Genomic DNA, 26230 nt, shown 5'->3' on the forward strand with positions numbered 1-26230 from the left:
GGGTTTACGGCATTCTCCTGCCTCAGCCTCCCGAGTAGCTGGGACTACAGGCGCCTGCCACCTCGCCCGGCTAGTTTTTTGTATTTTTAGTAGAGACGGAGTTTCACCATGTTAGCCAGGGTGGTCTCGATCTCCTGACCTCGTGATCCGCCCGTCTCGGCCTCCCAAAGTGCTGGGATTACAGGCTTGAGCCACCGTGCCCGGCCGAGAACCATTTCTATATGTAGTTATGCATCTGTGTTCTTTTCATACTGTTCCCTCCCTCCTGGAAGCCAAGTAGTAAAACAGTCTATACAGAGTGGGTGGAGTAGGCTCCAGTTGTAGATAAGGCATGCGTATTAGTTTGTTTTCTGCTGCTTATAGCAGAATGCCTGCAAGTGGGTGATTTATAAGAATTTATTTCTTACCGCTCTGGAGGTTGAGAAATCCAAGGGGCCTCATTTGGTGAGAGGCTTCTTGCTGGTGGGGACTAGACAGTGTCCTGAGGTGGTGTAGGGTGTCACACGGGGAGGGACTGAGTGTGCTAATATGCTCGCTCAGGTCTTAGTTTCTCTTTATACCCCACTGATCCATTAACCCATTAGTCTATGAATGGATTAATCTACTCCTGATGGCACAGCTTTTGTGATCCCATCACCTCTTCAAGGACCCTACTTTTCAATACTGCCACATTGGGGATGAGGTTTCAACGTGAGTTTGGCGGGGGACATTGAAGCCACAGCAGCATCCCGTCAATGTTGTTCTTAATTCATCTCCGGGCTGAGGAAGCCTCCCCACTGGGAACCTGTCTCTGAGGTCTCCAGGCAGAGCTAGTGATATGGTTTGGCTCTGTGTTCCCACCCAAATCTCATGTTCATTTGTAATCCCCCATGTTGGAGGTGGGTCCTGGAGGGAGGTGGTTGGATCATGGGAGTGGTTAGCATCATCGTCCTTCATCACCATAGTGAGTGGGTTCTCGCGAGACCTTTCACCCTGCTCTGGATATGTGAGATGTGCCTGCTTCCCCTTTGCCTTCTGCCGTGACTGTGTTTCCTGAGGTCTCCTTAAAGGCAGAAGCCACTATGCTTTCTGTCCAGCCTGCAGAACCATGAGCCAATTAAACCTCTTTTCTTATAAATTACCCAGTCTCGGATATTTCTTTTTCCTTTTTCTTTTTTTTCTCTTTGAGACAGAGTGTCACTCTGTTGCTCAGGCTGGAGTGCAGTGACGTGATCTCGGCTCACTGCAACCTCTGCCTCCCAGGTTCAAGCGATTCTCCTGCCTCAGCCTCCTGAGTAGCTGGGATTACAGAGGTGTGCCACCACATCCGGATAATTTTTGTATTTTAAGTAGAGATGGGGTTTCACCATGTTGGCTAGGCTGGTCTCGAACTCCCGACCTCAAGTGATCCACCTGCCTCAACCTCCCAAAGTGCTGGGATTACAGGTGTGAGCCACTGGGCCCAGCCTCAGATATTTCTTTATAGCAGTGAGAGAACTAATATAGATAGCGTTTCCCCCTCAGTGTTCCCACGGTGTCTCTGCCTTATATAAGGTGCATGATGCCAAGGCTGTTTCCAAATCCATTTCCCTTGATAGAGTGAGAGCTCCATGAGGGAGGGAACATACTATTCATTATTTACTCTGGCACTTGGAATGTGGCAATCAGTGATAGTGGAATGATGGTTCAACAAAAATGTCCCCAACCCAATCCTCAGAACCTGTGAATATGATCCCTATATGGCAAAAGGGGTTTGCAGTTGTGATTCAGGTTAAGGATCTTGAGATAAGAAGATGATCTTGAGGTGTTCCTGCAAGTCCAATCTAATCAAACGAATCCTTCAAAGAAGAGAAGCTTCCCCAGCTGAGGTCGCGGTCAGGGGACAACACGACAGCTGGAGAAGGGCCAGGAAGATTCGCCGTTTTGCTGGCTTTGCAGGTGAAGGGAGGAGCCATGAGCCAAGGCATGCAGTGGCCTCTGGGAGCTGGAAAGGCAAGGAAAGGAGCTCTCCCCAGAGCCCTCGCTTTCAGAAGGAACACCTGCCAGCCCCGCGATTTCAGCCCAGTAAGACTGGTTTTGGACTTCTAATCTACAGAAGAGTAAGATCATAATTGTGTGTTGCCTTCGGCTACTGTGTTTGTCATAATTTGTTACGGTAGTGAGAGAAAACTAACACAGCCACAAAAATAGAGAAAATTCAATAACTGGATAAGAGGAAGAGAAATAGGAAAGATTCTTAGGCCAGGCACGGTGGCTCATGTCTGTAGTCTGAGCACTTTGAGAGACCAAGACTGGAGGATTGCTTTAGCCTAGGAGTTTGAGACCACCCTGGGCAATGTAGTGAGACCCTGTCTCTACAAAATATTTTAAAAATTAGCCAGGTGTGGTGGTATGTGCCTGTAGTTCCATCTACTTGGGAGGCTGAGGTGGGAGGATCGCTTGAGCCTGGGAGGTTGAGGCTGATTGCACCACTGTACTCCAGTCTGGATGATAGAGTGAGATCCTGTCTCAAAATAATAATAATAATAATAATAATAAAAGATTCTTTTCTCATTTTATGTAGATCCACCAGGCGGAGCCCTTATCACACTACTGAAATCTGACTCCTCAGAGGCATCTAGCTTTCTAAGTATAGGGAGTTTTCTACAAGCGTGGAAAACTGTTACTCTACAAAAAGGCTCAAGGAAAAATTGTGAAGTGGTGTATTCTGGTCAATGTTCTGCCCCCTTTCAGTTTGGAATGCACAGGCCACCCAGAGCCCGATGCACCCCTCGCGCTGTCTCATCTGTGTTCTGTTCACCAGGGCTTCTCCCCTCTCCTGGGGTTCTCAAGGCAGCTCTCTGGTTCTAAGCCACCAGCCTGCTTCTGTCCAATGAAACTGACTTGGTCCTTCATTGAACTCTGGCTGGTGACCCAGTAAACTATCTTCTATCCGCATCCCTGTCTCTCTCCCTCCCTCCTTCCTGAAAGTCCTTGAAAGAATGATTGTAACTCAGTAGCTCACTCACTCATTCATTTGTTTCCATGGTCATCATGATCATTCATTATGCACCTACGATGTTTCAGTTACTCTACCAGAAAAACAAAGTCGGATAAAACCTGGCTCTGCCTGCCCATATAATAGAGGGGTTTTGGGAAGTGGGAGGACTCAAGTGAGGTGGGGGCACAAAGCGACCTACCCAGCCTTCTGCCATTCTTGGGGGAAGGGAGTAAGGGTAGAAGAGAGAAACTTGGTCAGAGGAGGTGACATTTGAGCTAGACCTTGAAGCATAGACAAGAGTAGCTTCTACTAAATGGGAATTGAGCAGTAAAGACAGGGAGGAGTGGCAGGTGTACTCAGGGCAGATAATGGCAGTGGCAGCTGTAGGCAGGTCTGGCAAAGCACAGTCGGATTCCTGTAAAAAGAGGCTTACACACCAGCCAGGGGGCATTCAGACCTGAACTTACAGTAAGTAAGGAGAAGTCAGACAGACCTGCATTTATGTCTTAACGTGGCTGTATTTGCTGTATTTGTTTTTCTAAAAGATCTCTTTGACAGCCATGTGGAGGTTGGGGAAATATTGTCAGCATGAAAACCAGCTAGGAGCCTTCTCCTTAAAAGTGACCTAAAAGCGGGTATGAGCAGAGATAATGCGGGCGGCAGGATGAATTTAAAAACGCAGAATTTGTAAGACTTCGTGGCTGAGCTTAGTGGCTCACGCCAACAGTTTGGGAGGCTGAGATGGGTGAATCACTTGAGGTCAGGAGTTTGAGACCAGCCTGACTCACATGGGGGAAACCCCGTCTCTACTAAAAACACAAAAATTAGCCAAGCATAGTGGCGGGTTCCTATAGTCCCAGCTACTTGGGAGGCTGAGGCATGAGAATCGCTTGAACCCTGGAGGTGGAGGTTGCAGTGAGCCGAGATCATGCCACTGTACTCCAGCGTGGGTGACAGAGTGAGACTCCGTCTCAAAAAAAAAAAAAAAAAAAAAAAAAAAAAAACTTTGTAAAAATGAATGTGGAGAGTGAGGAGCAGAAGGAGGTGTCAAAGCATAGAGATTGGTACCTCTACCTTCGGTGATGGTTTCTAAAGAGAGATCTTTGGCTGAGAGGGAGGTAAAGAGGGAGGAACGGAAGAAGGGATAGATTGCAAATTGGAGATCAATCTACCATGCAGGCAAAGGAGAGTATCATCGGAGTGCCATAAATCAGAACAAATGAGTTTGTCAGAAGGTGGGAAAGAAGACTGTTCAAGGAAGTGGTGACCTGTAGATACTGAATGCCACAGAAAGGTCATGTAAGCAGAAGACTGAAAGATACCATTACAGGTGACAAGTAGGAGTCACCTACTAGTCACCTTAGGAATACATTGTTTTAGCAACTCCAGAACTTGTTATAGGGGGATAAGAAAATGCAGTGGTGCTGTGATCCCACTTTTTCAAAGAGCTGGAACATCAAAGATAAGGTTATAAATAGAGGGGCAGGCAGAGGTGTGAAACGTTTTCAGTTTTATTATTGTTATTATTATTTAAGAGACAAGGTCTTGCTCTGTTGCCCAGGTTGGAGAGCAGTGGTGCAACCATAGCTCACGGCTGCCTCGAACTCCTAGACTCAGGCGATCTTTCCACCTCAGCCTCCCCAGTAGCTGGGACTATAGTAAAACCACGCCCAGCTAATTTATTTATTTATTTATTTACTTTCTGTAGAGATGGGATCTTGCTATGTTGTTCAGGCTGGTCTTGAACTCCTGGGCTCAAGCAATCCTCCTGCCTCAGCCTCCCAAAGTTCTGAGATTATAGGCTTAAGCCATCATGCCTAGCCAGTATTATTATTATGATTTTTATTATTTATTTATTTATTTATTTATTTTGAAACAAAGTTTCACTCTTGTTGTCCAGGCTGGAATGCAATGGTGCCACCTTGACTCACCGCAACCTCTGCCTTCCGGGTTCAAGCAATTATCTTGCCTCAGCCTCCTGAGTAGCTGGGATTACAGGCATGCGCCACCATGCCCTGCTAATTTTGTATTTTTAGTGAGACAGGGTTTCTTTATGTTGGACAGGCTGGTCTCGAACTCCGGACCTTAGGGGATCCACCTGCCTCGGCCTCCCAAAGTCCTGGGATTACAGGCGTGAGCCACCGCACCCAGCCCAGTTTTATTATTTTTAGAATGGTGAGTGTTGAATGCTTTGTGGACTGAGGAGAAGCAAACAATAAACAGGATGAGACTGAATACAGGTAAACATATTTACAATTTAAACACCCAAGAGAGTGATTTTGGTCTGAGTTCCAGGCACTGCTGGTGAGCTCTTGAGGGACACTTTCCAGGTGGCAGCACCCCTGAAATCCACCAGGTGGGCCACCCTCTCCTTCCCGTTGCCTGAACAGACAGCTGGGTTCTGCCATGCCTTAGAGGAGGGGGTCACGTGAGGCTTTGATTTCTGGGAAAACCTACAAGGAGGAGTCAGACCGACCTGGGTACCAACCTCAGTCCTGCCAATAGTCACTGTAGGCAAGACGACCTCTGAGCCTCAGTTTTCCCCTGGAGAAAATGAGGGTAACACAATCTATCATCAAGGGGCTGCCCTGAGGCTGGATGACATACACATGTAAAAGCCCCCCTATAATGCTGCCTCTGATGTGGCAAGCAAATTCAAGAGTCCTTATTTTCACGCTCATGCCCAAGAGGAGATTACTGACCACGAGAGTTCTTTCTTTCCAGAGGTTATGGGCAGCCCTGCTTTTGTTTGCTTGTTTTTCTTTTTGTTGTTGTTGTTGTTTATTTGTTTTTTTGAGACAGAGTTTTGCTGTTGTCGCCCAGGCTGGAGTGCAATGGTGCGATCTCAGCTCACTGCAACCTCTGCCTCCCAGGCTCAAGAGATTCTCCTGCCTCAGCCTCTCGAGTAGCCGGGATTACAGGCTCCCGCCACCACGCCCGGCTAGTTTTTATAGTTTTAGTAAAGTTGGGGTTTCACCATGTTGGTCAGGCTGGTTTCGAACTCCTGACCTCAGGTGATTCGCCCACCTTGGCCCCCTAAAGTGCTGGGATTACAGGCATGAGCCACTGCACCCGGTGCTTGTTTTTGTTTTTCTATGTGTCTGTGGCTCTTCAATGTCTGGTCTCCTCCCAGCTGGGACAGGGAGGCTCTGTTTACTGCTATTTGCCTGATGTTTACTACAATGCTGGACAACTTGAGCTCTCAAACACCATGTGGATGAACTCCCTCATTCAACAGGTATAGGAGGGAGTCAGGGAGACCAGGCACAAGAAAAACAGCATATTTCCCACTAGAAGATTCCTGGCCAGACTTCTTTCTTAGAAAGCCCTCCCTGGTGAGTCAGTGCATTGGCCCGCCCTGACCTCCCAGAAGATTGGACAGAAGATTATCTTGGCACAGGCCCGACAGACAATTTCTCTGCCTGCACAGATTTCCTGGTACCCAGCAATATTTGATTAACCTGAACTTTTATTTTTCTAATTGAAACACCATACTGTTGATTTCAGGAACATTGCTTTTACCTTTTCTATGAGGACAAGATCTCTAAATCTTTCCCTATTGAAGAATTTGATTTTGGTTCTTCCGGGTAATGGTGGCTAGGGCTAAGGGTATGGGGAGGTCTGAGCTTCCAAAATGCTGGTAATGCAGGAAGCAGATGGGGAGGGAGATGAGTTAGCAGGGCTCTCTGCTGCTCTGAGAGTCATCTCTGAGCATCCCCAGCCCCCATAGCACCTGGCCAGTGGCTTGGACACAGAAGGTGCTCAGAAAATGTTGGATAAGCAAGTGAATACATGGGGATATGAATGGATAGATTTGACTTGTTTACTCAAAAGGCAAAGAAGAACATGAAGGAGCAGTGGAAATGGGCTTGGAAAGAGTGATACTGGTAGGTCACCATGTCGAGAACAGGACAGGGCGAATACTGGCTGGCACGTATGTTTCAGGGTTGTTGTATTAGTCCATTCTTGCACTGTTATAAAGAAATGCCTGAGACTGGGTAATTTATAAAGAAAAGAGGTTGAATTGGCTCACTCTATTGTAGGCTATACAGGAAGCATGGCTGGGGAGGCCTCAGGAAACTTACAATCATGGTGGAAGGTGAAGGTGACGCAGGCATGTCTTACACGGCAGAGAAGGAGGAAAAGAGAGAAGGGGGAGGTGCTACACACTTTTAAACAACCAGATCTCATGAGAACTCACTCACTATCATGAGAACAGGAAAGGCGAAATCTGCCCCCATGATCCAATCATCTCCCACCAGACCCCTCTTCCAACTTTGGGGATTACAATTCTACATGAGATTTAGGTGGGGACACAAATCCAAACCATAGCAAGTGTATACCTAAAGCTCAGTAGCCTTGAAGCTGGCACATCCTGCCTTGTGAAATTCCACATGCCAGTATCACTCTCACTCCATGCCCACTGATAGGATATAGGAAAAGTGGATTTGCGAATATTGAGAAAACAATTCCTAGAGAGACTTCTTGCAGGGCCTATCTCTGCTTGAAGAGGCCAAGCGAGGAATGAGCCCAACAAAATCACCGATCGGGCTTGCTCAGCTGGGGCGTGTAAACCCAGCTTTCCAAACTTGGTGTTGAGAACCAAGGCATCCTGGTGATATTTTCTGTGAATCTATTGAATTGGCCACGGCGGAGGTTGAATAGAGCAAGTGTGGTGTTCAGGGAAAATGCTGTTGTGTTTCAGTTCTGGGTTGTGGCTTGTTTTTCTTGAGCCACTTCTGGGCTCAGCTCCATAGGTTGGGCTGCATACTTGGTGGCTGGATCGGCGGTGGTCACTGGGAAGCTGTGTCACTCAGACAAGGACATTGGCTGTGGGTGGTCTGTAGCAGGCAGCAGCAACCTGGTTTCAGAACTTAAGAGGATCCTTCAAACTGTCCCCAGCAAGTTCGTGGGCTCCCAGCACCCTTAGATAAGGCGGTGTCCTTGATTTCAGGGAACTCATCTCCGATTTTATTCTTCTATAGCCTGGAGTAATTGAGACTTCTCAAAGTAGCCTGGAAAAACCTTACATCCTGGAGGAGAGAACAGGGCCCACGTTCTCTCCTCTTTCCTCCTAGAGTCTTAGGAATATTTAACCTTCAAGGAGGTAGAGATATTACTGAGGCCTCTTCACGTTGACTTTCTCAGCTGCTGATTCATTCTCTTCGTGCAGAAATTCGTTTTTACTGTTAGGAGTTGCTTTAATACTAACACATAGCAACTTGCTTTGAGTATGGAAAAGTATGCCAGGAAATGCATGCAGACATGTCTTTGATTACTTAGGAAAAATGTCGGTAGACCCAAAGGCTTTTATCATCAGAGGCCATTGGGTCTTGAGGATCCTGAATTCTCTTCTCCAGAGCCATTTCTGAAGTATAGTGAATCTCCAGACCAGAAGTTCAGTGAGCCTATAAGAAAGATCAGGAACTCCCTTTCTTCCCCAGCAATCTGGGGGAGCAACAGCCTCCCCCATTCGAGAAGCTTTGCCTGGAGAGTGAGAGGTAGATTGATGGAAAACAGTCAAGTATACACATAAATATGAAAAACATTCAGAGCATTTGACCCAATGTCTAGTTCTAGTCCTACAGCAGGGAGAGTAAAGAATTTAGGCAGCCCTCACTGTGGGAGAAACCCACATTGATCTAATCAGGGAAAATGCGAGGAGGCCCATTTGTAAGAGACACTGAAGGAGATTAGGAAATCATCAGGGAGGTTTCAGTGGACTATGCCTTGGCCTCTGTATGATGAAACTCGTATCCTTAGAGCTTCAGGAGTGAAGTTCTCCACAGTCGCAATAGAATAACTTATATTAAGTCCTGCTTTACAGTAAATAACATCTGAGTGAGATTCCAGGAAAGGGGCTTAGAGTTGTCATTTAATCAAGCCAAGATTTGTCATTGAAAAATTACATGTGCAGAGCACTGTGTTAAATACAGCAAGGAATATAGAAATGAAAAATGTGGGGCTGGGCGCGGTGGCTCATTCCTGTAATCCCAGCACATTGGGAGGTCGAGACAGGCGGGTCACATGAGGCCAGGAGTTTGAGACCAGCCTGGACAACATGGTGAATCCCTGTCTCTACTAAAAATTCAAAAATTAGCTGGGCGTGGTGATACTCACCTGTAATCCCATCTACTTGGGAGGCTGAGGCATGAGAATCATTTGAACCCGGGAGGTGGAGGTTGCAGTGAGCTGAGATTGTGTCACTGCACTCCAGCCTGGGTGACAGAGCAAGACTCTATCTCAAAGAGAAGAGAAGAAAAGAAAAGGTGTGAATTCTGCTTTACAGGAGCTTCAGGCTGGTAAGAGAGTAAGACCTACATAAATTACCTGTTAAAGGGCAGAGTAGTTAAGACCAAGACTGAGACCCAAGTAGTGTGCTGTGAAAGTAGAAGATAGGGAGAGATCTAGTTCATTTGAGGAGCTCTGGTAAAGCTCATTCGAGGAAATGGAATTGAAATGGGGATCTCACAGACTTTTACCAGATTGAAGGTGGGGATTAGGGTAAAATGAATGGGACACTTGAGCGGACTACTGCATGTCCAGGAGTGCTAAAAAATCCTCAGTAATCAAGATTAATAACATGTTAATGAAATATTTTAAAATCAAAATAAATGCAAAATACCCCATGAGTAAATAGAACATCCATTATTTCAATAAGTCCAGGATGTTTTGAAACAATTCTCGTACAAGGGAATTGTTCTTTTTAATCAGCCCTTGGTTCCTAGTTCCCTACCAGGAGCCTTTATAAGGGTTGTCAGCACCTGTGAGCAGATTGGGCAACCTAGAGCTTTATATATAGTCATTTTTAAAAACTGTAGAGCTTTTATTAGCTTTTACACTTGATATGGTTTGGCTGTGTCCCCACCCAAATTTCACTTTGAATCGTAATAATCCCCACATGTCAAGGGTAAGGCCAGGTGGAGATAATTGAAACATCAGGGTGGTTTCTCCCATACTGTTCTCATGGTAGTGAATAAGTCTCGTGAGATCTGGTAGTTTTATAAATGAGAGTTCTCCTGCATAAGTTCTCACTTGCCTGCCACCGTGTAAGATGTGGCTTTGCTCCTCATTTGCCTTCCGCCATAATTTGTGAGGCCTCCCAAACTGTGTGGAACTGAGTCCGTTGATCCTCTTTCCTTTATAAATTACCCAGTCTCAGGTATGTCTTTATCAGCGGTGTGAGAACAGATGAATACACTTGATTCCAAATATAAGAAGTGCATGTGGGGGTGTGCATCCTTCCTTTTTCCTGGACTCCAACATGGCTCAACACAGCACTGGCCAAATTGGTAAAAAAATGAGGCCGTGTGGAAGGAAAATAGCTTGAGCAAAGGTAGGAGACACTAGGGTCGATCCAGACCCACGGTGGTTATGAATCACATAACTTGGGAAGTTGTAATGAGAGAGTAGGCTGGAACATTTAGAAGCAGTGAAATTGTGAAGGGCTTTGAATACCATTTTGAAGATGTTTGGAATTAATAGTGTGGATGCTTCAGGTACCGTGGAATGTTTTTGAACGAGGATTGTGGGCATAAACACACGTGGGGCCAGTCTATGGCGCAAACACACCTGAGACCAGTCTGTGGGTAGTAGGGAGCCTCTGTTGGAGAGGGTGAGGCAGGAAAGAATTGCTGGAGGGAGCAGCCACTGTCATCAAGCAGGAGAAATGGAAGAGTCCTCCCAACCAGGCAGGAGGCCTCAGGCTTAATAGACTGTGCTGTTCAGAGTATAGTTATGAGACTTCTTCAGCTGCTGCTTCAATAATCTAAGAAGCTTTGCTGAGTGCTTCCTGTAGATAACGAACTAACATCCACTAGAGGACAGGAAATGCATTGTGATTCTTTTTCCCAATGAGGACACAGCAGCCCCACTGAGTTAGGTATCCTGTCTAACAATCTCACACCCTTATTTTCATCACTGCTGTGATCTCTGGGCCACCTACATTTCTAAGTGGAGATACAGTGAGTTCCTAAGAAGCCAGGTCTTTCCTTATCTGCTATTAGAGCTGCGTTGCTATAAATTTCAGAGACAGAGTCAACATCCCATCTCAGATGGAGGGGAGGAATGGGAAACCAGCCCTCAACTTTTTTGGGGTGTTTTTCTTTCCCACGTTGTAGTAAGCGTGCTAAGAAAAGATAAAGCTTTTGCAGATGTGAACTGATTGGAGAAGAACACTTGTTTTGTAAAATACACATATTGTTAAACCTCACTAATTCTGTTTTAGTTTCCTGAGAAATCACAGTGGATCACATGAAGGATGAATTGATTTGTGATTGATTATAAAGGAAGGGTGGTTCTTGCTGTTGTTAAAAGAAAAACAGCCGTATTAAATTTAAAAGAGTTTTAATTGAGCAAAGAACGATTCGCGAATCGGGCAGCCTCCGGAACCAGAATAGACTCAGTGACTCCGGCGCAGCCACCTGGTGGAAGAAGATTTTTGGAGAGAAAAAGGAAAGTGACTTACCGAGAACAGAAGTGAGGAACAAGCAGGTGGATTGGTTACAGCTTGGAGTTTGCCCTATTTGAACACTTTGAATAGATGGCCACGTTTGATTGGCCAAAACTCAGTGATTGGCACAAAGTAGGCTACAGTCTGTTTATACCTCCATTTAGGTTATAATTCATGATGTGCAGAGACACCTTTAGGCTGATCATAAAATATGTAAGGAGGTAGCTTTAGGCTAAACTTGATTCAACACTAGGAAGAAGTAATGTAAACACGCTGGCAGGTTGGAGATTCAGAATACTTCAGAGGCATGAAAAGCCCTCGTAAGTATTGTCAAGAGTAAGAAAAACCCATTAAAATCCAACTAAGTCAACAATTTCTATTTATACCTTAAAGACTCAAAAGGAGTTGTCTCAAATGATATGTTTAGAAAATGATTTTAGTTAGAATACAATTTTAAAAATATAAAACTAGATCTTTTGAATTCTATTCAGAAACATACTTTCTCACAAATGTAGACAGGCCTTTCCTCAGTTGTTCTGAAATGCTGAACTGGATTGAATGAGATGAATCCCTATTTGAGTGTCAGTTCCCAGGAAGGATGCTAAGGTGGGTACGACTTGCTGTCCCGGAGAGGGCACTATCCTGTTGGGAATTAGAAAGTAAAACAAGAGAAGTTACTTAGCAAAAGACTTGTAATATTATCTGCTTTAGTCAGCTCAGGCTGCGGTAACAAAATACCGTAGGCTGGGATTCACGTGGAGAGGTGAGTCTCGGCCGGGGTGGGCAGATGCGAGCCTGCTGGGGTGACAGCATGACCACTGGCATTTGGAGGGCCCCAAGGGACCCCAGAGGCCCTCTCAATGACTTGGGGAGGTTTTATTAATGGGTTCAGGTTCAGAAAGCTAGATCCAGTTATTTTGTTTTTGTTTTTAATTTTATATCTCCTCAAATTCCCTTTACCGTGGACATAGTTTTGAGGTGGTGGCAAAAGAGGCCTTCAGGTCTGTGTTTAATGTTTGCTTTGTAGAAAAACTCACTGGAATGCATCAACTCTAGACTCTAACACATGAAAAGTGGAAAATCTGTGCTGGGGGTATAAGCAGATTCCAGAGATGATCAGATGAGTCAAGGTGAAACTGGCTGTGCCTGCTAACAATTGCCCAACTTCAAGGAAATCCAAAATAGAGAACAACATGATGTTGGCCAAAACTTGTCCATCACTATGGTGGCAATAATATCCAATTGGGCACAGCATGTGGAAAATACTACAGAGTAGGCATACTGGCCACCATTGATCAGGGTGATCATAGCATCATCAGTAATGTGCCAGAACAGACTGGTGAAAGGTAGACCACACCAAATTTTTCTCTAAAAAGCTTGCCAGAGCTTATTTTTTTTTTTAAAAAACAAAAGAGGCTGGGCACAGTGGTTCACACCTGTAATCCTAGTACTTTGGGAGGCCGAGGCAGGCAGATCACGAGGTCAGGAGTTCTAGACCAGCCTGGCCAACATGGTGAAACCCATTCTCTACTAAAAATACAAAAAGATTAGCCGGGCATGGTGGCGCATGCCTGTAATCCCAGCTACTCAGGAGGCTGAGGCAGGAGAATTACTTGAACCTGGGAGGTGGAGGTTGCAGTGAGCCGAGATCGCGCCGCTGCACTCCAGCCTGGGTGACAGAACGAGACTGTCTTCAAAACAAAACCAAATAAAAACCTGTAGACTGGATGGCCTACATTGTGGAGGCTGGAAGGCTGAGAGCAAGGTGCTAGCATGGCTGGATTCTGGCAAGGGTCCCCTTTCTGGTCTGCAGATGGCTGCTACCCCTCCACCTACTCCTGTGGGCTTTCTTTAGTGCAGGCTGCTGGAGAAAGGGAGAGAGAAAGCTCTCTGGTATCCCTTCTTCTATGGGCACTAAGTCCATCAGACCAGGGTCTCATCCTCCTGACCTCATTTAATCCTAATCACCTCCCAGAGGCCTCATCTCCAAATATCATCCCCTTGGGTGCTAAAGCGTCAATATACAGACTTGGCGAGTGGGAGGCGGAAGCATTCAGCTCCTAGCGTTATCAAAGTTTACAATTGCAGGAGATTGATTGAAGTGACAAAGAGCGAATGTTTCTGAAACAGTTAAAGGGAAGAAGTGGGCACAGGAAAGTGATGTGGAAGTCAGAGTTTGGGCTGTACTCCTTAGAAGGGATTGGGTTTCAGTCGGGCAAAAAAGCTTAGGAACGCATTTTGGGAAAGAGAGGAGCAGGCATGTTGAGGAAAGCACAGGTATGCTAAGGACATTCAGGCCATGGACAGAGAAGGGGGAGGAATGGCAGGGTGAAAAGCCACCAGGACAGAAGTGTCAGGTTGAGCAGAAAAGAAAGCGAAGGAGGAAGAGGTGGCTGGGTCTGGGTTACAGGACCCTCAGAGCCTCTAATGGGTCAGAGGAAGCTGGCTTCCATCCTACTGGTAGAAGGGAAGGGAGCATATAGAGGCGGTCGTCCAGGAAGATGATTGGCTAGGGCCATGTGGTGTAGATGAAGGGGGCAGCAGGAGACAGGCGGACTGGTAAAGAGGCTGCAGCAGTGTACCAAACCTAACCAAGTCAGAGCCCGGGTCAGGGTCTTGGATCCTGCCTGCCACTGCTTTTGCCCTAAGTAGCTGGCCATTCCTGGCTTCATTTTCTCTCTGTTGAAGATGTTGCATAATTTGGGGGCATGTGCAGAAGTCCAAGGGCCTCTTTCAAAATCCTTGTCTTGTTTGGACTAACGAAATCATAGAATGGCGGGAAGAGTTCCAAGAAGAAGCCTCAAGCCCAGAGAGACCATGAGCACGTACCTGAAGGTGTTAGAGACATAAATTACGATGAACTAAGATTGAATGAGAGATTGTGATAAGATCATTTACAAAAGCATTCGCTGGGGAAAATCTGTGTTCTCTTGACCATCAGGAAGCATGGACATACCTAGTCCTTCTACCCCACACACAGGGAAAGTGAACTAGAGGAAGCATAGGGAATTGAACTGATTTTGTAAGATTCACTTTTCCACTAAAAAAAATCAAAACAATGCTTGCTTTCTATCCAAACAGGGTATCTCTGGATAGTTCTCTGAAAAATCATTTCACAATTCACATTCCTGGGCCAAATGTTCCTAAAATATATGACTATTTCTCCTCTGAGAGCCCTGGTAAAGGAATTTGATTACATTTGGCAAAGAAATCTAGAGACACATCCTTGTAGGTGAAAGAGGGCCTGATAAAAGTGTATGAGCCAAACTCCCCATATAGGTTGTAAGCCCAAATCAAGAAAAATCCCAAGCCATTGGCAAGCAGTGTCTGCTTTGGTTTTTTCCCACCAGAGTCTGTTTCTTCAGAGTCCTAGATATGGAAAAGATATGGTGGCTTTTGGCCAGGTGCGGTGGCTCACTCTTGTAATCCCAACACTTTGGGAGGCTGAGGCAGGTGGATCATGAGGTCAGGAGATCGAGACTATCCTGGCTAACATGGTGAAACCCAGTCTCTACTAAAAAATACAAAAAAAAAAAAAAAAAAAAAAAACTGGGCATGGTGGCAGGGGACTGTAGTCCCAGCTACTCAAGAGGCCGAGGCAGGAGAATGGTGTGAACCTGGGAGGCGGAGCTTGCAGTGAGCTGAGATCACGCCACTGCACTGCAGCCTGGGTGACAGAGTGAGACTGTCTCAAAAAAAAAAAAAAATGGTGGCTTTTGACTCTGAAGCTGATGGTCCCTAGAATGTTGGTCTATAGTCAAGTCAGCCTTGTTCTGCAAAGCCCCAAGACAGAAAGCTAGCTGACAAGACACCTGCAGCCCAAATCTTGGGTACAACTCACAACTGGGTCTATTAGAGAAATAGCGTTGTAATAGCCTGTTCTATTATGCATCAAGTTGTGTTCAGATGAAGAGTGAGAGTTCTGTTTCTGGCAATCTCTACAGAGGGGGCTTGAGCCACATTTAGTCTTGGGAAGAATAGCACATTCTGGAACCTCCTGTCTTCTCAAGTGTCAAAGACAAACTTTAAGCCAGAGAGTCTCCTTTGGCCTTGAGAGAGATGGAAATTTTGTACAGGTTATGTAGGTGGAAGCCTCTAATGGGAAATAATACTAATAACATCTTAAATTTATGTGGTACCTTACAACATATAGAAACCCCCTCATTTGATCCAATATGAACTAGGCAGGTATCATTCACTCCACTTTGTAGATGAAGACGCAGACATTTCAGGAGGCTCAGCGTCCTGCTTGGGTCACATACCTAGTGAGTAGCAAAATCAGAATGCAAATCCCCATCTTCTGACCTCCATCCACAGTACTTTCTGAACACCAGAAAGAAGGCCCTGTGAAAGGAACCTATTTCCTTGTCTCAGTAAATAACCTGCAGAAATGGTAGTTATGGGCTGGGCGTGGTCGCTTTCGCCTGTAATCCCAGCACTTTGGGAGGCTGAGGTGGGCAGATCATGAGGTCAGGAGTTCGAGACCAGCCTGGCCAACATGGTAAAACCCTGTCTCTACTAAAAATACAAAAATTAGCTGGGCATGGTGGCATGCACCTGTAATACCAGCTACTTGGGAGGCTAAGGCACAAGAATGGCTTGAACCCAGGAGGCGGAGGTTGCAGTGAGCTGAGATCACGCCATTGCACTCCAGTCTAGGCAACAAGAGCGAAACTCCATCTCAAAAAAATAAAATAAAAATAAAAAGGTGGTTATAACAGCCATTTATAATAAATTTTTACCTGATTTGTATTCAGTTGACAATCACCATTTATGATTAAAGTCAAAAGACGCCTGATTTTATGCTACTTCCAATGCAAGCGGGAGATGAGGAAATGAGACAAGCTCTGAGCTCGGTTGCAGCCAAATTCATTTATTACTTTACCACTCTATTTTTTAGCAAAAGTTATCCCGCAACTCCCTCTCTCCACTCTAAACATGCAAAAGAACCTCGAATTGTTTCTAAATCATTTACCTACATGAAAGCTCATTCACATTCCCCCTGGGGCCCTGAGATGTTGGAGGAGGAAGGGCTGGCAGGGAGAATGTGTGCCCCTTCATCTCATTTCCCTTGCTGAGACCACAGGATTTGTTTCTGTACAGGGAGCTCTGCTTAAATCTCCAACCTGGAAACACGTTCTAGCAATCCATGTTCCACTTCTACCAAAAACAAGTCATAGATACTCTAGAGTTGTCACAGTGACATTTTTCCAGGGATGGTATCTGTTTTCTTTTAGAATATGCAAGTGGAAGAATCTCAAAATATTCAAGTCATGCAGCTATGTGTGGACCAGGTTTTGTCTTTAAACATTTAACTCCCCTTTTTGAGGTATGTCAGCACAAGTACATACATATGTAGGTAAATACAATTTTAGAAAACAAAACCTAACAAACATTTGTGAGTTGTTGAGCGTGTGGGTCAACATATGCAAATTAACTTCCTGGTGGCATCACTAAGTTAATGGAATTGGAATCAGTGACCAGTAGGCTGAATAAGAACTTAAGGCCACCCACTCCTGTGTTTCTCAGTATCTTCTCTCCATGTCCCCTTGGACAAGGGAATATAATGATCTTATAATCTGCTTCTAAGTTAGTTGAAAATTAAAAAATATTGTTGCTATTAATGACAAATTTAATAAAAACAAAAAACGGATCAAAGCAACGGATGAAAGCTCTGCTTTGTTTGCATACCTCTTGTCACCTCTATGCCTCTTGGGATAACAAAATTCTGGCCCAGCCCAGCTTTGTATCATAGAGGAAACCAGCTGAGAGAAGGGAGGTGACACGACGGTCAGTGTGATCAATAGAGACCTGAAATGGGAATCAGAACACCTGAATTTCAGGTACAGACACTCACTTGAGCCTGTAGGACCTCCTAAAGGCTTTTGTTTTCTCATTCATAAAATAGCTATTTTTTAAAAAGCCTTAATTTTGCTTCTTTTTACAAAACTACGTCAAGATCAAGATATATCATGATTATAAAAGCTATTTGTGGAAGTAATGGATTACCTGCTCCTGAATGAAGGATGCTTACTGTTACTCTAATAGAAGAAATGGATTAAATAACTGTTTCTCCAATAGACGGGTTCTTGGTACATTTGATTTTGGAGACTTCCCCCACCCTATAGTTGATCAATTTTCTATGACTGTCTTCTGGATTCCTTTCTGCGGCTCTGGCGCTTCCCAAGCCCCTAAACTCACCATGTACTTCTCTCTTAGGCCTCCTAAAATTCTCAGCACAAGGTAAAGAACTTAGAGGTAAATAAAGTCACTTGAAAACACATGCGCTTGCGGGCTGTGGGCAAGGCCACTTGAGGCCCAGGTGAGCCAAAGGACCACACAGAATGGGGCAATGTCTCTCTTCCTGCCCTGTACCCCAGGCCTTCAGAAAACCAGAACGCAGAGTCAGCAGGGGCATCCCATAGGATGAAGGGTTAGAGAGGCCGTTTTCAGGCAGTGGCAAAGGCAGGAGTGGTGGCAAAGGCCTCTTGGAAACGTGGCTGTCAGACGCAGACCTCCAGGAGGAGATGGCCTCAAGAGAATAGTAGCCGGGGGTGGCGATGCATGCCCAGCTACTAGAGAAGCTGAGATGGGAAGATTGCTTGAGCCCAGGAGTTTCAGGCTGCATAAGCTATGATCCTCACACCACTGCGCTCCAGCTTGGGTGACAGAGAGAGAACATGAGTCTTACTGGAGCTAATTTATTTATTTATTTGAGATGGAGTCTCACTCTGTCACTCAGGATGGAGTACAGTGGCATGATCTCTGCTCACTGCAACTGCCGCCTCCCGGGTTCAAGAGATTCTCCTGCCTCAGCTTCTTGAGTAACTAGGACTACAGTGCGCACCACCATGCCCAGCTAATTTTTGTGGATTTTTTTGCAGAGATGGGGTTTCACCATGTTGGCCAGACTAGTCTTGAACTTCTGGCCTCAACTGATCCTCCCACCTCAACCTCCCAAAGAGCTGGGATTACAGGAGAGAGTTTAAAAGGGTTTTTGATTCCATGACCACATCTGAGATGATTGGAACTCATGGAATAAAATAAGAATTATTGAGTCTATGTCAATACAAATAAACAAACAAGTAAATAAATGAAGGGAGGTTGGGCGCTGTGGCTCATGTCTATAATCCCAGCAATTTGGGAGGTTGAGGCAGGCAGATCACTTGAGGTCAGGATTTCAAGACCAGCTGGGCCAACATGGTGAAACCCTATCTCTACTAAAAATACAAAAATTAGCCAGGCGTGGTGGCACATGCCTGTAATCTCAGCTACTTAGGAGGCTGAGGCAGGAGAATCACTTGAACCCAGGAGGTGGAGATCAGTAGTAGTGAGCGGATATCGTACCACTGCACTCCAGCCTGGGTGACAGAGAGAGACTAGGTCTCAAAAAATAAAATAAATGACGGAAAAGAAAAGGCTTTTTCTTGGGGTAGAATTCCGATGAGTAACTACAAAAGGGCTAATAAAATAGAACATCACCTTTAGGGAAACAAAATAGCGATTTTTTTTGCAGACAAGAGTCATCAGTGTAAGCTAAACTTAATTGACAAAGATATGATGAGAACATGGTCTTCGCATGTTCTTAAAGGATCTAGGTATTAAGCACCAAAGGGAAAATATTTACTATGGAGAAACTTGGCAGACACAACCTTAATAAGGGGAAGTCACTGTCACCTGTAAAGGGACAAATCGTGTGTCTCATATGATGCCCTGACAAGGACAAAATAGTTCTTCTGTGCTATTCTTAACCCAAATAGAAAGCCTGAACACAAATCATGAGGAAACATCAGACAACACCAAACTGAGGAACCTTGGGCAACATAACTGATCGGTACTCTTGAAAAGTATCAGGATCATGGAAGCCAAAAAGATTGAGGAACTGTTTCAGACTAAAGACAACCAAGGAGAAATGACAAAAAAGTACAATACATGATTATGGATTGGATCCTAAACCCAAAAAAGTGACATTAGTAGATTCTATCACTGTTATTTATACCAGTGTTAATTTCATTGTGATCATTGTACCGTGGTTATATAAAACGTTAACATTTGGGGAGTTGGTAAAAGTACGCTAGAATTCTTTGTAATACTTTTGCAATTTTTATGGAAGTCTGAAATTATTTCAAAATGAAAAGCTTGAAAAAGTTAAAAAACATTTACACCCCCCCCACACACACAAGTACTCATGAGATTTCCAGGGTTCCAGAAATAACTGGGAGTTGGCTGGAAGAAGGTGAGAAGGTCTTCAGTGATGTGTGGGAGAATGAAGAAGTGCCAAAGGGAGAAGCTAGTATCTATTATCACTGGGTACTAAGTTAAATACAGTATTTGTCATTCACATCTCCCTTATGTGGCTACTTTGAGGTTAAGTAGAATGGTGAATATAAAACTCTTAGAGCAGTCCTTGGCCTACAGTATGTGCCTAATAAATTCTAGCCACTGTTTTGTCATCTCCATGGTTGTCATCTTGGGTTGTTATAAGCTCTTGAAGCTTAGGGGTACTCTGGTGACACACATATTCCACTTGGAAATGTTCATATCTGCACTTACTTCCCCTTAGGTACACACTCAGTTTGACTCTGATACGGTTTGGCTGTGTCCCCACCCAAATCTCACCTTGAATTGTAGCTCCCATAATTCCCTCATGTTGTAGGAGGGACCCAGTGGGAGAGAAATGACTCATGGGGGCAGTTTCCCCCATACTGTTCTCCTGGTAGTGAATAAGTCTCATGAGATCTGATGGTTTTATAAGAGGAAACCCCTTTAGCTTGACTCTCACTCTTCTCTGCTGCCATGTGAGACATGCCTTTCACCTTCTGCCATGATGGTGAGGCCTCCCCAGCCATCTGAAACTGAGTCCATGAAACCTCTTTTTTTGGTATATTGCCCACTCTTCGGTGTGTCTTTATCAGCAGCACAAAAATGGACTAATGCAAACTTTTACTCAACGCCACCACAATTTGTTAGGAAATTAAAAATAGGAGTTATTTATGTGTTCTTTTTATTAAAATAAATGTGTCCTTAGAACTATCTTAGGACTCCAGAATTACCAAATGAATTTGATTTTACTAAACTCTGGATGGAGGGGCTTGTGCACAGAGACACAGCTAAATCAGTGGTGAAAAGAGGAGAGAAATTTTCCAGAAAATGAAGGTAACTCAAAAAACATCAAATCATTCTCCCCAAACTGGGCTTCTTTAGGGAGTTCAAACACCCACACTTGAGGTGGCAGCATCATTACACAGCCCCCAGTCCCACATTCCAGTGTCTGCTGTCTGTAGTAGACTTACTAGGGAGACTACATCACTTAATTTTGAGAGTAAAAACAGTGCTAGAAAGAATCAGCAGGAATTAAGGGCTCCAGAGCAGGTGTACACTGAGATAGTCTGTTGTGAAGCAGGCCATTCCATCACCCTATCTATATAGGGACACAGCGGGGTTATTTCCCTCCTAGCGTACCAGCTCTAAGCCACCATGTGAAGGCTGCTGGCATGCACCCTCAGATAGGGTGACCTCTCTCGTACAGCTAGTGTCCAAACAGGATGGGCGGAACCACCGTTTACCCCACCCCACCCCCTTCTCCCTCTGTGCAGACTTGGCACTGCTAGGGAAGTGCCAACCTCACGAGTCCCCGTCTGATTGTGCAACACCATTTCCACTGTCCCTCCTTCCCCACATCAGCCCTCGCCTACCTTCGGTTCCTGCCTTTCTGTCTGGGGCTGGCTTGGAGCCAGTTCAGTGTATCAGATGGCGTCTACTCAGCAGAGATGAGGTACCAGAAGAGTCCTGAACACTCCCCACTGTCGCCCGCTCAGAATAACCTCCCGCACACTCCTGTTTGCTGATCTTTGAAATTCTTTAGCAGAAGATAAAGCCTTTGTCCAGGAAACAGAGAGATGTGGGGGAGGAAGCCATGGCTCAAAGAACAATGAATTTAGAGGACTGGATTTGAGTCTTAGCACACACTTTGGCTGTTTATTACTTGCCCTTGTGAGACCCATTAACTCCTCCTGGGTCAGGTTTGCTTGCCTAAGGGGGAGGACAGTAAAACTTCTCCTGGATGTTCCAGAGCTTTGATAGTTGAATGACTTAACACACATGGAGCTGCTGGGTGCATGGGAGGTGGCCTTACTGTCCTGAGAGCTGATAATTGAGTCCACTCATTCCTGCGGGAGGAATTACACTGAGCTTTTAAGACTGATTAAAATCAATCCAATGGGATGGAGAATTGGATGCTGGCTACTGTACGTGGGGTTATAGTTGAAACATAAGTGTGAAATTTTAAAAAGACTGAAATGTTTTCAGATCATGAAAAAAGATGGGTGTATTTCATAGGTGCCACTTCCAAAAAGTGCGTTGTGGTAGATCTTTTTATCCTGCATCCCTTGAAACCTAGATGAGAAACTAAGAAGATAAGATAAAAGCAATTTTTCCTCAGGTCCCAGCTTCTTGAATCTCTTGTTCATGTTTGTGGGATGCCAGGTCATTTTCAGGCCTTAATCTCTGCAATAAGATGCTCAGAAAGGAAGCAACAGGTATCAATCAGGGACCAACCAGGAGACAAAAACCATACCGATATTTGAATGTGGAGAGTTATAAAGAATTATTCATTGGAACAAGATACTGAAGTCGTGGGGAACTGGTCAGTACGAAGGAGAGAAAATCCCAAAGAATACAGGATTTGCAGCTATAGAGAGCAGTTGCTGTCCCTAAGGCTGAGACCCAGAACTCTTTGAGAGCCCAGCCGTGGCTCACTGCTCAGACACCAACCTGCAGAGATGCCATTGTGGCAGAACTTGCTGGAAATCTTCCCTCTGAGGTGCCAGGGAGAACTGTCCCAGGTAGGTGATAGGTCTCATGACTCACTGCAAAGATTTCTGAGGAGGCGCCGAGGCCCTGCAGGAGCTGGGTGCTCTGCAGGAGATGGTTGTGGTCACTCACTGCTGGGCTCAGATATTGAACAGACTGTGTATTGCAAAAGCCCAGAGAGGAGAATGCTCTGGAACCCGAAAGAGAGAAACCCCTTCTGGCAGCATTATCCTTCCAACATCCTTTGCTAACAAGGGTCCACATTGTGCCAGCTAGCAAAGGAGAAACACAGGGCCAGCTCCATTGACCCAGAACAATGAAGGGTGAATTTGGAGCTGAGAGGCAATAAATTGATAACTGACGCAGATCATGGCATTTTACAGGGAACACTGGGCTCTGGGCCCAGCACAGCGACATATGGCCTCAGGCAGGTCTCATTCTCTGAACCTCTACTCTCATGGCTACAAAACGGGGTCTTATATGCTTATCTTTCAAGGCTGGGATCAAATAAGACAGAGGGTGGAAATTGTCAACTAATAACAGGTTTCGCACCTTCAGTATGTATAATGATGACACCTATTTCACTGACAATTTTAAAGTAATTTAACAATGAGTTAATCAAAACAACAAGCAACATTTATTGACTCATTTCTCACTCTTGGGAGGAGTCAATGAGAGAATCTGCTCAGTGGGTTTGCCCATATTAAGTGTAAAAGTAAATGTTAGTTGTAATCAACTCATATTGTTAAATTACTTTCTCTATAATAAAACAGTGACGTATTTATTTTTCCTTTACTATGTAGTCACTCACTTCATTTATTGAGTGCCTACCATTTGTATGCATGATGCCGAGTGTTGCATTAGAGGCCCAGGAGCCATGACGGCTTTGAGGAGTGGGGAGATAACAACGTTTTCAGGGATGTGAGTCCTTGGGAGGAAATGCTGTTTATTTCTCTCCCGAGCAGAAAAGCCACCCATGTTCACTTGAATTATGGCCATTCTAAAGTCAGCCCCATGTGGTTTCTCCCCTGTTACCACCCTCCCTCTTTCCTACCATCCCTCATTTAATTGCTTATGAATTCTGAGCATTTACACAAAGAAGCTTTCATTTTTGGAGAAAGCTGTGCAGCCTGAATTCCTTAAAACATGTTCTGAATGGAGGGACTGAGGTTTTCCTGTGTGTTTGTTAGCATGTGAATAAACAGGAAGTCTATAAACCACTAAGGAAGAATTCCTTTGCAGGAAGTGAGTTTGGGAGCCAACTCAGGACCTCCCGGGCTTCACTGGCTCTTTTCTGCTTTTGCACCACAGATGCCGGGAGGGGAGATGCTAACTGGAATGACCGACGTGGGGGCATGGTCAGAGCCCACAGGACCTGCACTGGCCACTTAAATTGTTTCCTTGACGGTAGTCTCTTTGCCCTTCAGTCTCTCTAGTAGAGAGACTATGCACCTCCACGCTATGGACATTTGGGGCTGGATAGTTCTTTGTTGTGGGGCTTCCCTGTGCCTCACAGGGTGTTTAGCAGCACCCCTGGCCAATGTCCACCAAATACCAGGTACACCTCCCCCTCTGCTGACCAAAATGTCTCCAGAAGTTGATATGTCTTCAGGGATGAAATTACTCCTGGTTGAGAACCAAACTGCAGCTCTTAAGAAACTTCCTGAAGGAAGCCTTTCACTTGCTTGAATGAGATCCATTTTCTTTAGCTTGGCATTCAAAAGTCTTCATTAACCTGACTCCTCCCAGAAGCCTCATCCCACTGTTGTCTACTCTTTCTTTGACTCCTAAAAAAGGATCTGTCCAGAGTTCCCAGAGCATTTCTTTCACAGCTCTTTGATCTTATCATTCTACCTTCTTTATATATTCTTTTCTCTCCTCTCCAGCTACCCGAGGAAGATTTGAATAAATTGAAAGATATAATTTGCAAAGAAAAACTTGACATTGTAAAGAGATCAGATCTCCTTAAAATAATCTATAATTTAGTATCATCCCAGTAAAAATGTCAGAACTGTTTTTAGTAGGTAGACTAGCTTCTTCTACACTTTTTTGTTTTAAATTTTATTGAATAAAAAATAGTGCTTCACAAAAACCACCTGTATTAGTCCATTTTCACGCTGCTCATAAAGACATACCCAAGACTGGGTAATTTATAAAGAAAAAGAGGCTTAATATACTCACAGTTCCACGTAGCTGGGAAGGCCTCACAGTCATGGTGGAAGGTGAAAGGCACTTCTTATATGGCAGGGGCAAGAGAGAAAATGAGAACCAAGCGAAAGAGGTTTCCCCTTACAAAACCATCAGATCTTGTGAGACTTATTCACTACCACGAGAACAGTATGGGTGAAACCGCCCCCATGATTCAATTAACTCCCACTGGGTCCCTCCCACAACATGTGGGAATTATGGGAGCTAAAATTCAATATGAGATTTGGGTGGGGACACAGTTAAACCCTATCAATACTATAACAAAGCTAAAAGATGAAAATAATTGACAATAGTGTTATGAGACATGTGATCCAACAAAGTGTTAATTTTTATGATATAGTTTATGAATAAAAAATCAAATAGAAAAAAGCAATAGAAAATAAAATAGGATCCAATCAAATGCAAAAAAAGGTCAAGAACTCCAAAAAACAAGAAAGTAAATATCTGAGGTTTTCAAAGTTAGTCTCATTATTAGAAACAAATGAAAACAAGTGTCCATTCTTACTATCAAAATGTCAAAGGTCAAAAGGTTATTAATAAAGCTTTTATGAATGTACAGACATAGTGCACCCTTACACTGCTACAAATTAAAGGCAGAACAGTTTGCCAATAACTTTCCAAATCCTAAATGCACATATCGAGTTATTCCATGCCCAGGAATATATCCTACAGGTACACCCGCATGAATGTGCAAAGAGGGATGAGCAAAGATATTCATTGGAGTATTTAGTAATTAGTTAAGAGCAAAAAATCTGAAAGCCTTCAGATGTCCATCAACATGAGAAATGGTAAAGTAAATGATTGGGCAATTGATTGAACACTCTTTGGATGTGAAATGTAATGCTGCCAATTTATATGAGCTGAGGATTGGATTGAGTTCGTAGGTGTATTAGAAGAGAAAACGTAAGTTGTAAAGCCATGTTCGTGGGGTGTGTCTGTGAGGGTGTGTGGCTGTGTTTGTCTTTGTGTGTGCACGTCTGTGCATAAGATACTTCTGGAAAATGACATGCAGAATTCACTAAGTTGGCGTCTGAAGGAGGAATGACTGGGACTTTAATAGGGAAGAAGGATTTGCTTTTCATTGCTTAATCTTGGATTTTAAAAAAATATATAAGATGTATACATGTAATACTAGCTAAGATATATTATATATTATGTAATATGTTACTTATGTAATATGTAATATGTTATGTAATAGGTTACATACTATGTAATATGTAACATTTAATACATAATGTGTTACATATTATATAATATGTAATATGCTATATATTACATTTAATATGTAAATACCATTAGGTTTTAAAATACGTGTTTGGTTTTTTAAATTTAAAAATAAAACTGTTATCATTAATATTAATAAGAAAGCCGCCTTATTATCTGTCTTTACAGCACATGTCACTCATATCTCTCATTTTTAATTGTCAAGTGACCTTTTGTGAGCTCAGGTGTAATTATCCACAAATCTCTATTAGCAAATTACATTGTTGAATGTTTTTAACTCCTTTGCTTTTCCTATGATACTGGTGTAGAGTTATAAAAATCATAAGTTTTCAAATGATAGGGGCATGGACTATGATTCCTTATTCAATATAAATGTGTTAAATTCTGAAATGATCAAATACCTCACCATATTAGGCATTTACAGATGGAAAATTGGAAGGGAAATTGTCAAGGGAAGAAAGAGAACATCAGAAATGCAAGCCAACCTGGCGAGTTGGTTTGTGCCTGTAATCTCAGCTGCTCGGGAGGCTGAGGCGGGAAGATTGCTTGAGCCCAGGACTTCAAGACCAGCCTGG

At 44.2% G+C, this 26230-nt stretch overlaps 1 protein-coding gene and 1 pseudogene across 1 annotated transcript in view; one reads left to right on the top strand and one right to left on the bottom strand.

Moving 5' to 3' along the window:
• Positions 1–26230, bottom strand: part of ATP6V1B2 (ATPase H+ transporting V1 subunit B2) — a 531364-nt gene that overhangs the window by 92422 nt on the left and 412712 nt on the right. The window lies entirely within an intron of this gene.
• Positions 9861–12761, top strand: LOC126960718 (60S ribosomal protein L30-like; annotated as a pseudogene).

This window comes from Macaca thibetana, chromosome 8, assembly GCF_024542745.1.
Source record: "Macaca thibetana thibetana isolate TM-01 chromosome 8, ASM2454274v1, whole genome shotgun sequence".
Lineage (NCBI taxonomy): Eukaryota > Metazoa > Chordata > Mammalia > Primates > Cercopithecidae > Macaca > Macaca thibetana.